The 10,000-nt window shown below is 47.2% G+C and overlaps 32 non-coding genes across 32 annotated transcripts; all 32 read right to left on the bottom strand.

Moving 5' to 3' along the window:
* Positions 1-65: 65 nt before the first annotated feature.
* LOC146244204 (5S ribosomal RNA) lies at positions 66-184 on the bottom strand. The gene has a single exon (XR_014734962.1). It is a non-coding gene; the product is annotated as a 5S ribosomal RNA (ribosomal RNA).
* A 178-nt stretch (positions 185-362) lies between these two features.
* LOC146244203 (5S ribosomal RNA) lies at positions 363-481 on the bottom strand. Its single transcript, XR_014739313.1, has one exon. It is a non-coding gene; the product is annotated as a 5S ribosomal RNA (ribosomal RNA).
* A 178-nt stretch (positions 482-659) lies between these two features.
* LOC146244202 (5S ribosomal RNA) lies at positions 660-778 on the bottom strand. Its single transcript, XR_014738182.1, has one exon. It is a non-coding gene; the product is annotated as a 5S ribosomal RNA (ribosomal RNA).
* Positions 779-994: 216 nt separating this feature from the next.
* On the bottom strand, positions 995-1,113 carry LOC146244201 (5S ribosomal RNA). Its single transcript, XR_014739301.1, has one exon. It is a non-coding gene; the product is annotated as a 5S ribosomal RNA (ribosomal RNA).
* Positions 1,114-1,283: 170 nt separating this feature from the next.
* Positions 1,284-1,402, bottom strand: LOC146244200 (5S ribosomal RNA). Its single transcript, XR_014738743.1, has one exon. It is a non-coding gene; the product is annotated as a 5S ribosomal RNA (ribosomal RNA).
* A 173-nt stretch (positions 1,403-1,575) lies between these two features.
* LOC146244199 (5S ribosomal RNA) lies at positions 1,576-1,694 on the bottom strand. Its single transcript, XR_014738181.1, has one exon. It is a non-coding gene; the product is annotated as a 5S ribosomal RNA (ribosomal RNA).
* Positions 1,695-1,872: 178 nt separating this feature from the next.
* Positions 1,873-1,991, bottom strand: LOC146244198 (5S ribosomal RNA). Its single transcript, XR_014738180.1, has one exon. It is a non-coding gene; the product is annotated as a 5S ribosomal RNA (ribosomal RNA).
* Positions 1,992-2,201: 210 nt separating this feature from the next.
* On the bottom strand, positions 2,202-2,320 carry LOC146244197 (5S ribosomal RNA). Its single transcript, XR_014739289.1, has one exon. It is a non-coding gene; the product is annotated as a 5S ribosomal RNA (ribosomal RNA).
* Positions 2,321-2,498: 178 nt separating this feature from the next.
* On the bottom strand, positions 2,499-2,617 carry LOC146244196 (5S ribosomal RNA). The gene has a single exon (XR_014739277.1). It is a non-coding gene; the product is annotated as a 5S ribosomal RNA (ribosomal RNA).
* A 174-nt stretch (positions 2,618-2,791) lies between these two features.
* Positions 2,792-2,910, bottom strand: LOC146244195 (5S ribosomal RNA). Its single transcript, XR_014739265.1, has one exon. It is a non-coding gene; the product is annotated as a 5S ribosomal RNA (ribosomal RNA).
* A 178-nt stretch (positions 2,911-3,088) lies between these two features.
* Positions 3,089-3,207, bottom strand: LOC146244194 (5S ribosomal RNA). Its single transcript, XR_014739251.1, has one exon. It is a non-coding gene; the product is annotated as a 5S ribosomal RNA (ribosomal RNA).
* A 178-nt stretch (positions 3,208-3,385) lies between these two features.
* Positions 3,386-3,504, bottom strand: LOC146244193 (5S ribosomal RNA). Its single transcript, XR_014738179.1, has one exon. It is a non-coding gene; the product is annotated as a 5S ribosomal RNA (ribosomal RNA).
* Positions 3,505-3,758: 254 nt separating this feature from the next.
* Positions 3,759-3,877, bottom strand: LOC146244192 (5S ribosomal RNA). The gene has a single exon (XR_014739239.1). It is a non-coding gene; the product is annotated as a 5S ribosomal RNA (ribosomal RNA).
* A 178-nt stretch (positions 3,878-4,055) lies between these two features.
* LOC146244191 (5S ribosomal RNA) lies at positions 4,056-4,174 on the bottom strand. Its single transcript, XR_014738178.1, has one exon. It is a non-coding gene; the product is annotated as a 5S ribosomal RNA (ribosomal RNA).
* A 230-nt stretch (positions 4,175-4,404) lies between these two features.
* Positions 4,405-4,523, bottom strand: LOC146244190 (5S ribosomal RNA). Its single transcript, XR_014738742.1, has one exon. It is a non-coding gene; the product is annotated as a 5S ribosomal RNA (ribosomal RNA).
* A 174-nt stretch (positions 4,524-4,697) lies between these two features.
* Positions 4,698-4,816, bottom strand: LOC146244189 (5S ribosomal RNA). The gene has a single exon (XR_014738176.1). It is a non-coding gene; the product is annotated as a 5S ribosomal RNA (ribosomal RNA).
* Positions 4,817-4,994: 178 nt separating this feature from the next.
* On the bottom strand, positions 4,995-5,113 carry LOC146244188 (5S ribosomal RNA). The gene has a single exon (XR_014738174.1). It is a non-coding gene; the product is annotated as a 5S ribosomal RNA (ribosomal RNA).
* Positions 5,114-5,287: 174 nt separating this feature from the next.
* On the bottom strand, positions 5,288-5,406 carry LOC146244187 (5S ribosomal RNA). The gene has a single exon (XR_014738173.1). It is a non-coding gene; the product is annotated as a 5S ribosomal RNA (ribosomal RNA).
* A 178-nt stretch (positions 5,407-5,584) lies between these two features.
* LOC146244186 (5S ribosomal RNA) lies at positions 5,585-5,703 on the bottom strand. The gene has a single exon (XR_014738172.1). It is a non-coding gene; the product is annotated as a 5S ribosomal RNA (ribosomal RNA).
* A 220-nt stretch (positions 5,704-5,923) lies between these two features.
* Positions 5,924-6,042, bottom strand: LOC146244185 (5S ribosomal RNA). The gene has a single exon (XR_014740120.1). It is a non-coding gene; the product is annotated as a 5S ribosomal RNA (ribosomal RNA).
* Positions 6,043-6,212: 170 nt separating this feature from the next.
* On the bottom strand, positions 6,213-6,331 carry LOC146244184 (5S ribosomal RNA). Its single transcript, XR_014738741.1, has one exon. It is a non-coding gene; the product is annotated as a 5S ribosomal RNA (ribosomal RNA).
* A 178-nt stretch (positions 6,332-6,509) lies between these two features.
* LOC146244183 (5S ribosomal RNA) lies at positions 6,510-6,628 on the bottom strand. The gene has a single exon (XR_014738171.1). It is a non-coding gene; the product is annotated as a 5S ribosomal RNA (ribosomal RNA).
* Positions 6,629-6,802: 174 nt separating this feature from the next.
* On the bottom strand, positions 6,803-6,921 carry LOC146244182 (5S ribosomal RNA). Its single transcript, XR_014738170.1, has one exon. It is a non-coding gene; the product is annotated as a 5S ribosomal RNA (ribosomal RNA).
* A 178-nt stretch (positions 6,922-7,099) lies between these two features.
* On the bottom strand, positions 7,100-7,218 carry LOC146244181 (5S ribosomal RNA). The gene has a single exon (XR_014738169.1). It is a non-coding gene; the product is annotated as a 5S ribosomal RNA (ribosomal RNA).
* Positions 7,219-7,450: 232 nt separating this feature from the next.
* LOC146244180 (5S ribosomal RNA) lies at positions 7,451-7,569 on the bottom strand. Its single transcript, XR_014739227.1, has one exon. It is a non-coding gene; the product is annotated as a 5S ribosomal RNA (ribosomal RNA).
* A 170-nt stretch (positions 7,570-7,739) lies between these two features.
* On the bottom strand, positions 7,740-7,858 carry LOC146244179 (5S ribosomal RNA). Its single transcript, XR_014738740.1, has one exon. It is a non-coding gene; the product is annotated as a 5S ribosomal RNA (ribosomal RNA).
* Positions 7,859-8,032: 174 nt separating this feature from the next.
* Positions 8,033-8,151, bottom strand: LOC146244178 (5S ribosomal RNA). Its single transcript, XR_014739215.1, has one exon. It is a non-coding gene; the product is annotated as a 5S ribosomal RNA (ribosomal RNA).
* A 178-nt stretch (positions 8,152-8,329) lies between these two features.
* On the bottom strand, positions 8,330-8,448 carry LOC146244177 (5S ribosomal RNA). The gene has a single exon (XR_014739203.1). It is a non-coding gene; the product is annotated as a 5S ribosomal RNA (ribosomal RNA).
* A 178-nt stretch (positions 8,449-8,626) lies between these two features.
* LOC146244176 (5S ribosomal RNA) lies at positions 8,627-8,745 on the bottom strand. Its single transcript, XR_014738168.1, has one exon. It is a non-coding gene; the product is annotated as a 5S ribosomal RNA (ribosomal RNA).
* Positions 8,746-8,971: 226 nt separating this feature from the next.
* Positions 8,972-9,090, bottom strand: LOC146244175 (5S ribosomal RNA). Its single transcript, XR_014735088.1, has one exon. It is a non-coding gene; the product is annotated as a 5S ribosomal RNA (ribosomal RNA).
* Positions 9,091-9,332: 242 nt separating this feature from the next.
* On the bottom strand, positions 9,333-9,451 carry LOC146244174 (5S ribosomal RNA). The gene has a single exon (XR_014739191.1). It is a non-coding gene; the product is annotated as a 5S ribosomal RNA (ribosomal RNA).
* Positions 9,452-9,695: 244 nt separating this feature from the next.
* LOC146244173 (5S ribosomal RNA) lies at positions 9,696-9,814 on the bottom strand. The gene has a single exon (XR_014735087.1). It is a non-coding gene; the product is annotated as a 5S ribosomal RNA (ribosomal RNA).
* Positions 9,815-10,000: the final 186 nt, after the last annotated feature.

Genomic DNA, 10,000 nt, shown 5'->3' with positions numbered 1-10,000 from the left:
CCCCTTTCATGAAGGACTACTTGTGCATATTGCAAGATTTCAGTTTCTAAGTGAATGAGCAAAAGAGCATACAGCACCTGGTATTCCCAGGCGGTCTCCCATCCAAGTACTAACCAGGCCCAACCCTGCATAGCTTCCGAGATCAGACGAGATCGGGCGTTGCCAGGCTGGTATGGCCGTACGAAATAAGTTGACAACCATAGGCTACTTATCCATATACAGATTTAGCAATTGACAATGCAAGGTGGTCTCTCTCTCTCTCTCTCCCTCTCGTGTCAAAATGAAAACAGCTTCCAGCCCCTTTCATGAAGGACTACTTGTGCATATTGCAAGATTTCAGTTTCTAAGTGAATGAGCAAAAGAGCATACAGCACCTGGTATTCCCAGGCGGTCTCCCATCCAAGTACTAACCAGGCCCAACCCTGCTTAGCTTCCGAGATCAGACGAGATCGGGCGTTGCCAGGCTGGTATGGCCGTACGAAATAAGTTGACAACCATAGGCTACTTATCCATATACAGATTTAGCAATTGACAATGCAAGGTGGTCTCTCTCTCTCTCTCTCCCTCTCGTGTCAAAATGAAAACAGCTTCCAGCCCCTTTCATGAAGGACTACTTGTGCATATTGCAAGATTTCAGTTTCTAAGTGAATGAGCAAAAGAGCATACAGCACCTGGTATTCCCAGGCGGTCTCCCATCCAAGTACTAACCAGGCCCGACCCTGCTTAGCTTCCGAGATCAGACGAGATCGGGCGTTGCCAGGCTGGTATGGCCGTACGAAATAAGTTGACAACCATAGGCTACTTATCCATATACAGATTTAGCAATTGACAATGCAAGGTAGTCTCTCTCTCTCTCTCTCTCTCTCTCTCTCTCTCTCTCTCTCTCTCTCTCTCTCTCTCTCTCGTGTCAAAATGAAAACAGCTTCCAGCCCCTTTCATGAAGGACTACTTGTGCATATTGCAAGATTTCAGTTTCTAAGTGAATGAGCAAAAGAGCATACAGCACCTGGTATTCCCAGGCGGTCTCCCATCCAAGTACTAACCAGGCCCAACCCTGCTTAGCTTCCGAGATCAGACGAGATCGGGCGTTGCCAGGCTGGTATGGCCGTACGAAATAAGTTGACAACCATAGGCTACTTATCCATATACAGATTTAGCAATTGACAATGCAAGGTGGTCTCTCTCTCTCTCTCTCCCTCTCGTGTCAAAATGAAAACAGCTTCCAGCCCCTTTCATGAAGGACTACTTGTGCATATTGCAAGATTTCAGTTTCTAAGTGAATGAGCATACAGCACCTGGTATTCCCAGGCGGTCTCCCAACCAAGTACTAACCAGGCCCGACCCTGCTTAGCTTCCGAGATCAGACGAGATCGGGCGTTGCCAGGCTGGTATGGCCGTACGAAATAAGTTGACAACCATAGGCTACTTATCCATATACAGATTTAGCAATTGACAAGCAAGGTGGTCTCTCTCTCTCTCTCTCTCGTGTCAAAATGAAAACAGCTTCCAGCCCCTTTCATGAAGGACTACTTGTGCATATTGCAAGATTTCAGTTTCTAAGTGAATGAGCAAAAGAGCATACAGCACCTGGTATTCCCAGGCGGTCTCCCATCCAAGTACTAACCAGGCCCGACCCTGCTTAGCTTCCGAGATCAGACGAGATCGGGCGTTGCCAGGCTGGTATGGCCGTACGAAATAAGTTGACAACCATAGGCTACTTATCCATATACAGATTTAGCAATTGACAATGCAAGGTGGTCTCTCTCTCTCTCTCTCCCTCTCGTGTCAAAATGAAAACAGCTTCCAGCCCCTTTCATGAAGGACTACTTGTGCATATTGCAAGATTTCAGTTTCTAAGTGAATGAGCAAAAGAGCATACAGCACCTGGTATTCCCAGGCGGTCTCCCATCCAAGTACTAACCAGGCCCGACCCTGCTTAGCTTCCGAGATCAGACGAGATCGGGCGTTGCCAGGCTGGTATGGCCGTACGAAATAAGTTGACAACCATAGGCTACTTATCCATATACAGATTTAGCAATTGACAATGCAAGGTAGTCTCTCTCTCTCTCTCTCTCTCTCTCTCTCTCTCTCTCTCTCTCTCTCTCTCTCTCGTGTCAAAATGAAAACAGCTTCCAGCCCCTTTCATGAAGGACTACTTGTGCATATTGCAAGATTTCAGTTTCTAAGTGAATGAGCAAAAGAGCATACAGCACCTGGTATTCCCAGGCGGTCTCCCATCCAAGTACTAACCAGGCCCAACCCTGCTTAGCTTCCGAGATCAGACGAGATCGGGCGTTGCCAGGCTGGTATGGCCGTACGAAATAAGTTGACAACCATAGGCTACTTATCCATATACAGATTTAGCAATTGACAATGCAAGGTGGTCTCTCTCTCTCTCTCTCCCTCTCGTGTCAAAATGAAAACAGCTTCCAGCCCCTTTCATGAAGGACTACTTGTGCATATTGCAAGATTTCAGTTTCTAAGTGAATGAGCAAAAGAGCATACAGCACCTGGTATTCCCAGGCGGTCTCCCATCCAAGTACTAACCAGGCCCAACCCTGCTTAGCTTCCGAGATCAGACGAGATCGGGCGTTGCCAGGCTGGTATGGCCGTACGAAATAAGTTGACAACCATAGGCTACTTATCCATATACAGATTTAGCAATTGACAATGCAAGGTGGTCTCTCTCTCTCTCTCTCTCGTGTCAAAATGAAAACAGCTTCCAGCCCCTTTCATGAAGGACTACTTGTGCATATTGCAAGATTTCAGTTTCTAAGTGAATGAGCAAAAGAGCATACAGCACCTGGTATTCCCAGGCGGTCTCCCATCCAAGTACTAACCAGGCCCAACCCTGCTTAGCTTCCGAGATCAGACGAGATCGGGCGTTGCCAGGCTGGTATGGCCGTACGAAATAAGTTGACAACCATAGGCTACTTATCCATATACAGATTTAGCAATTGACAATGCAAGGTGGTCTCTCTCTCTCTCTCTCCCTCTCGTGTCAAAATGAAAACAGCTTCCAGCCCCTTTCATGAAGGACTACTTGTGCATATTGCAAGATTTCAGTTTCTAAGTGAATGAGCAAAAGAGCATACAGCACCTGGTATTCCCAGGCGGTCTCCCATCCAAGTACTAACCAGGCCCAACCCTGCTTAGCTTCCGAGATCAGACGAGATCGGGCGTTGCCAGGCTGGTATGGCCGTACGAAATAAGTTGACAACCATAGGCTACTTATCCATATACAGATTTAGCAATTGACAATGCAAGGTGGTCTCTCTCTCTCTCTCTCCCTCTCGTGTCAAAATGAAAACAGCTTCCAGCCCCTTTCATGAAGGACTACTTGTGCATATTGCAAGATTTCAGTTTCTAAGTGAATGAGCAAAAGAGCATACAGCACCTGGTATTCCCAGGCGGTCTCCCATCCAAGTACTAACCAGGCCCGACCCTGCTTAGCTTCCGAGATCAGACGAGATCGGGCGTTGCCAGGCTGGTATGGCCGTACGAAATAAGTTGACAACCATAGGCTACTTATCCATATACAGATTTAGCAATTGACAATGCAAGGTAGTCTCTCTCTCTCTCTCTCTCTCTCTCTCTCTCTCTCTCTCTCTCTCTCTCTCTCTCTCTCTCTCTCTCTCTCTCTCTCTCTCTCTCTCTCTCTCTCTCTCGTGTCAAAATGAAAACAGCTTCCAGCCCCTTTCATGAAGGACTACTTGTGCATATTGCAAGATTTCAGTTTCTAAGTGAATGAGCAAAAGAGCATACAGCACCTGGTATTCCCAGGCGGTCTCCCATCCAAGTACTAACCAGGCCCAACCCTGCTTAGCTTCCGAGATCAGACGAGATCGGGCGTTGCCAGGCTGGTATGGCCGTACGAAATAAGTTGACAACCATAGGCTACTTATCCATATACAGATTTAGCAATTGACAATGCAAGGTGGTCTCTCTCTCTCTCTCTCCCTCTCGTGTCAAAATGAAAACAGCTTCCAGCCCCTTTCATGAAGGACTACTTGTGCATATTGCAAGATTTCAGTTTCTAAGTGAATGAGCAAAAGAGCATACAGCACCTGGTATTCCCAGGCGGTCTCCCATCCAAGTACTAACCAGGCCCGACCCTGCTTAGCTTCCGAGATCAGACGAGATCGGGCGTTGCCAGGCTGGTATGGCCGTACGAAATAAGTTGACAACCATAGGCTACTTATCCATATACAGATTTAGCAATTGACAATGCAAGGTAGTCTCTCTCTCTCTCTCTCTCTCTCTCTCTCTCTCTCTCTCTCTCTCTCTCTCTCTCTCTCTCTCTCTCTCTCTCTCTCTCTCTCGTGTCAAAATGAAAACAGCTTCCAGCCCCTTTCATGAAGGACTACTTGTGCATATTGCAAGATTTCAGTTTCTAAGTGAATGAGCATACAGCACCTGGTATTCCCAGGCGGTCTCCCAACCAAGTACTAACCAGGCCCGACCCTGCTTAGCTTCCGAGATCAGACGAGATCGGGCGTTGCCAGGCTGGTATGGCCGTACGAAATAAGTTGACAACCATAGGCTACTTATCCATATACAGATTTAGCAATTGACAATGCAAGGTGGTCTCTCTCTCTCTCTCTCTCGTGTCAAAATGAAAACAGCTTCCAGCCCCTTTCATGAAGGACTACTTGTGCATATTGCAAGATTTCAGTTTCTAAGTGAATGAGCAAAAGAGCATACAGCACCTGGTATTCCCAGGCGGTCTCCCATCCAAGTACTAACCAGGCCCGACCCTGCTTAGCTTCCGAGATCAGACGAGATCGGGCGTTGCCAGGCTGGTATGGCCGTACGAAATAAGTTGACAACCATAGGCTACTTATCCATATACAGATTTAGCAATTGACAATGCAAGGTGGTCTCTCTCTCTCTCTCTCCCTCTCGTGTCAAAATGAAAACAGCTTCCAGCCCCTTTCATGAAGGACTACTTGTGCATATTGCAAGATTTCAGTTTCTAAGTGAATGAGCAAAAGAGCATACAGCACCTGGTATTCCCAGGCGGTCTCCCATCCAAGTACTAACCAGGCCCGACCCTGCTTAGCTTCCGAGATCAGACGAGATCGGGCGTTGCCAGGCTGGTATGGCCGTACGAAATAAGTTGACAACCATAGGCTACTTATCCATATACAGATTTAGCAATTGACAATGCAAGGTGGTCTCTCTCTCTCTCTCTCTCGTGTCAAAATGAAAACAGCTTCCAGCCCCTTTCATGAAGGACTACTTGTGCATATTGCAAGATTTCAGTTTCTAAGTGAATGAGCAAAAGAGCATACAGCACCTGGTATTCCCAGGCGGTCTCCCATCCAAGTACTAACCAGGCCCGACCCTGCTTAGCTTCCGAGATCAGACGAGATCGGGCGTTGCCAGGCTGGTATGGCCGTACGAAATAAGTTGACAACCATAGGCTACTTATCCATATACAGATTTAGCAATTGACAATGCAAGGTGGTCTCTCTCTCTCTCTCTCCCTCTCGTGTCAAAATGAAAACAGCTTCCAGCCCCTTTCATGAAGGACTACTTGTGCATATTGCAAGATTTCAGTTTCTAAGTGAATGAGCAAAAGAGCATACAGCACCTGGTATTCCCAGGCGGTCTCCCATCCAAGTACTAACCAGGCCCGACCCTGCTTAGCTTCCGAGATCAGACGAGATCGGGCGTTGCCAGGCTGGTATGGCCGTACGAAATAAGTTGACAACCATAGGCTACTTATCCATATACAGATTTAGCAATTGACAATGCAAGGTAGTCTCTCTCTCTCTCTCTCTCTCTCTCTCTCTCTCTCTCTCTCTCTCTCTCTCTCTCTCTCTCTCTCGTGTCAAAATGAAAACAGCTTCCAGCCCCTTTCATGAAGGACTACTTGTGCATATTGCAAGATTTCAGTTTCTAAGTGAATGAGCAAAAGAGCATACAGCACCTGGTATTCCCAGGCGGTCTCCCATCCAAGTACTAACCAGGCCCAACCCTGCTTATCTTCCGAGATCAGACGAGATCGGGCGTTGCCAGGCTGGTATGGCCGTACGAAATAAGTTGACAACCATAGGCTACTTATCCATATACAGATTTAGCAATTGACAATGCAAGGTGGTCTCTCTCTCTCTCTCTCCCTCTCGTGTCAAAATGAAAACAGCTTCCAGCCCCTTTCATGAAGGACTACTTGTGCATATTGCAAGATTTCAGTTTCTAAGTGAATGAGCATACAGCACCTGGTATTCCCAGGCGGTCTCCCAACCAAGTACTAACCAGGCCCGACCCTGCTTAGCTTCCGAGATCAGACGAGATCGGGCGTTGCCAGGCTGGTATGGCCGTACGAAATAAGTTGACAACCATAGGCTACTTATCCATATACAGATTTAGCAATTGACAATGCAAGGTGGTCTCTCTCTCTCTCTCTCCCTCTCGTGTCAAAATGAAAACAGCTTCCAGCCCCTTTCATGAAGGACTACTTGTGCATATTGCAAGATTTCAGTTTCTAAGTGAATGAGCAAAAGAGCATACAGCACCTGGTATTCCCAGGCGGTCTCCCATCCAAGTACTAACCAGGCCCGACCCTGCTTAGCTTCCGAGATCAGACGAGATCGGGCGTTGCCAGGCTGGTATGGCCGTACGAAATAAGTTGACAACCATAGGCTACTTATCCATATACAGATTTAGCAATTGACAATGCAAGGTGGTCTCTCTCTCTCTCTCTCTCGTGTCAAAATGAAAACAGCTTCCAGCCCCTTTCATGAAGGACTACTTGTGCATATTGCAAGATTTCAGTTTCTAAGTGAATGAGCAAAAGAGCATACAGCACCTGGTATTCCCAGGCGGTCTCCCATCCAAGTACTAACCAGGCCCGACCCTGCTTAGCTTCCGAGATCAGACGAGATCGGGCGTTGCCAGGCTGGTATGGCCGTACGAAATAAGTTGACAACCATAGGCTACTTATCCATATACAGATTTAGCAATTGACAATGCAAGGTGGTCTCTCTCTCTCTCTCTCCCTCTCGTGTCAAAATGAAAACAGCTTCCAGCCCCTTTCATGAAGGACTACTTGTGCATATTGCAAGATTTCAGTTTCTAAGTGAATGAGCAAAAGAGCATACAGCACCTGGTATTCCCAGGCGGTCTCCCATCCAAGTACTAACCAGGCCCGACCCTGCTTAGCTTCCGAGATCAGACGAGATCGGGCGTTGCCAGGCTGGTATGGCCGTACGAAATAAGTTGACAACCATAGGCTACTTATCCATATACAGATTTAGCAATTGACAATGCAAGGTAGTCTCTCTCTCTCTCTCTCTCTCTCTCTCTCTCTCTCTCTCTCTCTCTCTCTCTCTCTCTCTCTCTCTCTCTCTCTCTCGTGTCAAAATGAAAACAGCTTCCAGCCCCTTTCATGAAGGACTACTTGTGCATATTGCAAGATTTCAGTTTCTAAGTGAATGAGCAAAAGAGCATACAGCACCTGGTATTCCCAGGCGGTCTCCCATCCAAGTACTAACCAGGCCCAACCCTGCTTAGCTTCCGAGATCAGACGAGATCGGGCGTTGCCAGGCTGGTATGGCCGTACGAAATAAGTTGACAACCATAGGCTACTTATCCATATACAGATTTAGCAATTGACAATGCAAGGTGGTCTCTCTCTCTCTCTCTCCCTCTCGTGTCAAAATGAAAACAGCTTCCAGCCCCTTTCATGAAGGACTACTTGTGCATATTGCAAGATTTCAGTTTCTAAGTGAATGAGCATACAGCACCTGGTATTCCCAGGCGGTCTCCCAACCAAGTACTAACCAGGCCCGACCCTGCTTAGCTTCCGAGATCAGACGAGATCGGGCGTTGCCAGGCTGGTATGGCCGTACGAAATAAGTTGACAACCATAGGCTACTTATCCATATACAGATTTAGCAATTGACAATGCAAGGTGGTCTCTCTCTCTCTCTCTCTCGTGTCAAAATGAAAACAGCTTCCAGCCCCTTTCATGAAGGACTACTTGTGCATATTGCAAGATTTCAGTTTCTAAGTGAATGAGCAAAAGAGCATACAGCACCTGGTATTCCCAGGCGGTCTCCCATCCAAGTACTAACCAGGCCCAACCCTGCTTAGCTTCCGAGATCAGACGAGATCGGGCGTTGCCAGGCTGGTATGGCCGTACGAAATAAGTTGACAACCATAGGCTACTTATCCATATACAGATTTAGCAATTGACAATGCAAGGTGGTCTCTCTCTCTCTCTCTCCCTCTCGTGTCAAAATGAAAACAGCTTCCAGCCCCTTTCATGAAGGACTACTTGTGCATATTGCAAGATTTCAGTTTCTAAGTGAATGAGCAAAAGAGCATACAGCACCTGGTATTCCCAGGCGGTCTCCCATCCAAGTACTAACCAGGCCCAACCCTGCTTAGCTTCCGAGATCAGACGAGATCGGGCGTTGCCAGGCTGGTATGGCCGTACGAAATAAGTTGACAACCATAGGCTACTTATCCATATACAGATTTAGCAATTGACAATGCAAGGTGGTCTCTCTCTCTCTCTCTCCCTCTCGTGTCAAAATGAAAACAGCTTCCAGCCCCTTTCATGAAGGACTACTTGTGCATATTGCAAGATTTCAGTTTCTAAGTGAATGAGCAAAAGAGCATACAGCACCTGGTATTCCCAGGCGGTCTCCCATCCAAGTACTAACCAGGCCCGACCCTGCTTAGCTTCCGAGATCAGACGAGATCGGGCGTTGCCAGGCTGGTATGGCCGTACGAAATAAGTTGACAACCATAGGCTACTTATCCATATACAGATTTAGCAATTGACAATGCAAGGTAGTCTCTCTCTCTCTCTCTCTCTCTCTCTCTCTCTCTCTCTCTCTCTCTCTCTCTCTCTCTCTCTCTCTCTCTCGTGTCAAAATGAAAACAGCTTCCAGCCCCTTTCATGAAGGACTACTTGTGCATATTGCAAGATTTCAGTTTCTAAGTGAATGAGCAAAAGAGCATACAGCACCTGGTATTCCCAGGCGGTCTCCCATCCAAGTACTAACCAGGCCCAACCCTGCTTAGCTTCCGAGATCAGACGAGATTGGGCGTTGCCAGGCTGGTATGGCCGTACGAAATAAGTTGACAACCATAGGCTACTTATCCATATACAGATTTAGCAATTGACAATGCAAGGTAGTCTCTCTCTCTCTCTCTCTCTCTCTCTCTCTCTCTCTCTCTCTCTCTCTCTCTCTCTCTCTCTCTCTCTCTCTCTCTCTCTCTCTCTCGTGTCAAAATGAAAACAGCTTCCAGCCCCTTTCATGAAGGACTACTTGTGCATATTGCAAGATTTCAGTTTCTAAGTGAATGAGCAAAAGAGCATACAGCACCTGGTATTCCCAGGCGGTCTCCCATCCAAGTACTAACCAGGCCCAACCCTGCTTAGCTTCCGAGATCAGACGAGATCGGGCGTTGCCAGGCTGGTATGGCCGTACGAAATAAGTTGACAACCATAGGCTACTTATCCATATACAGATTTAGCAATTGACAATGCAAGGTAGTCTCTCTCTCTCTCTCTCTCTCTCTCTCTCTCTCTCTCTCTCTCTCTCTCTCTCTCTCTCTCTCTCTCTCTCTCTCTCTCTCTCTCTCTCGTGTCAAAATGAAAACAGCTTCCAGCCCCTTTCATGAAGGACTACTTGTGCATATTGCAAGATTTCAGTTTCTAAGTGAATGAGCAAAAGAGCATACAGCACCTGGTATTCCCAGGCGGTCTCCCATCCAAGTACTAACCAGGCCCAACCCTGCTTAGCTTCCGAGATCAGACGAGATTGGGCGTTGCCAGGCTGGTATGGCCGTACGAAATAAGTTGACAACCATAGGCTACTTATCCATATACAGATTTAGCAATTGACAATGCAAGGTAGTCTCTCTCTCTCTCTCTCTCTCTCTCTCTCTCTCTCTCTCTCTCTCTCTCTCTCTCTCTCTCTCTCTCTCTCGTGTCAAAATGAAAACAGCTTCCAGCCCCTTTCATGAAGGACTACTTGTG

This window comes from Hypomesus nipponensis, chromosome 20 (genome assembly GCF_054491055.1).
Source record: "Hypomesus nipponensis isolate SF chromosome 20, ASM5449105v1, whole genome shotgun sequence".
Classification (NCBI taxonomy): domain Eukaryota; kingdom Metazoa; phylum Chordata; class Actinopteri; order Osmeriformes; family Osmeridae; genus Hypomesus; species Hypomesus nipponensis.
The sequence above is the reverse complement of the archived record's forward strand: the minus strand, read 5'-3'. Positions and strand labels throughout refer to the sequence as shown.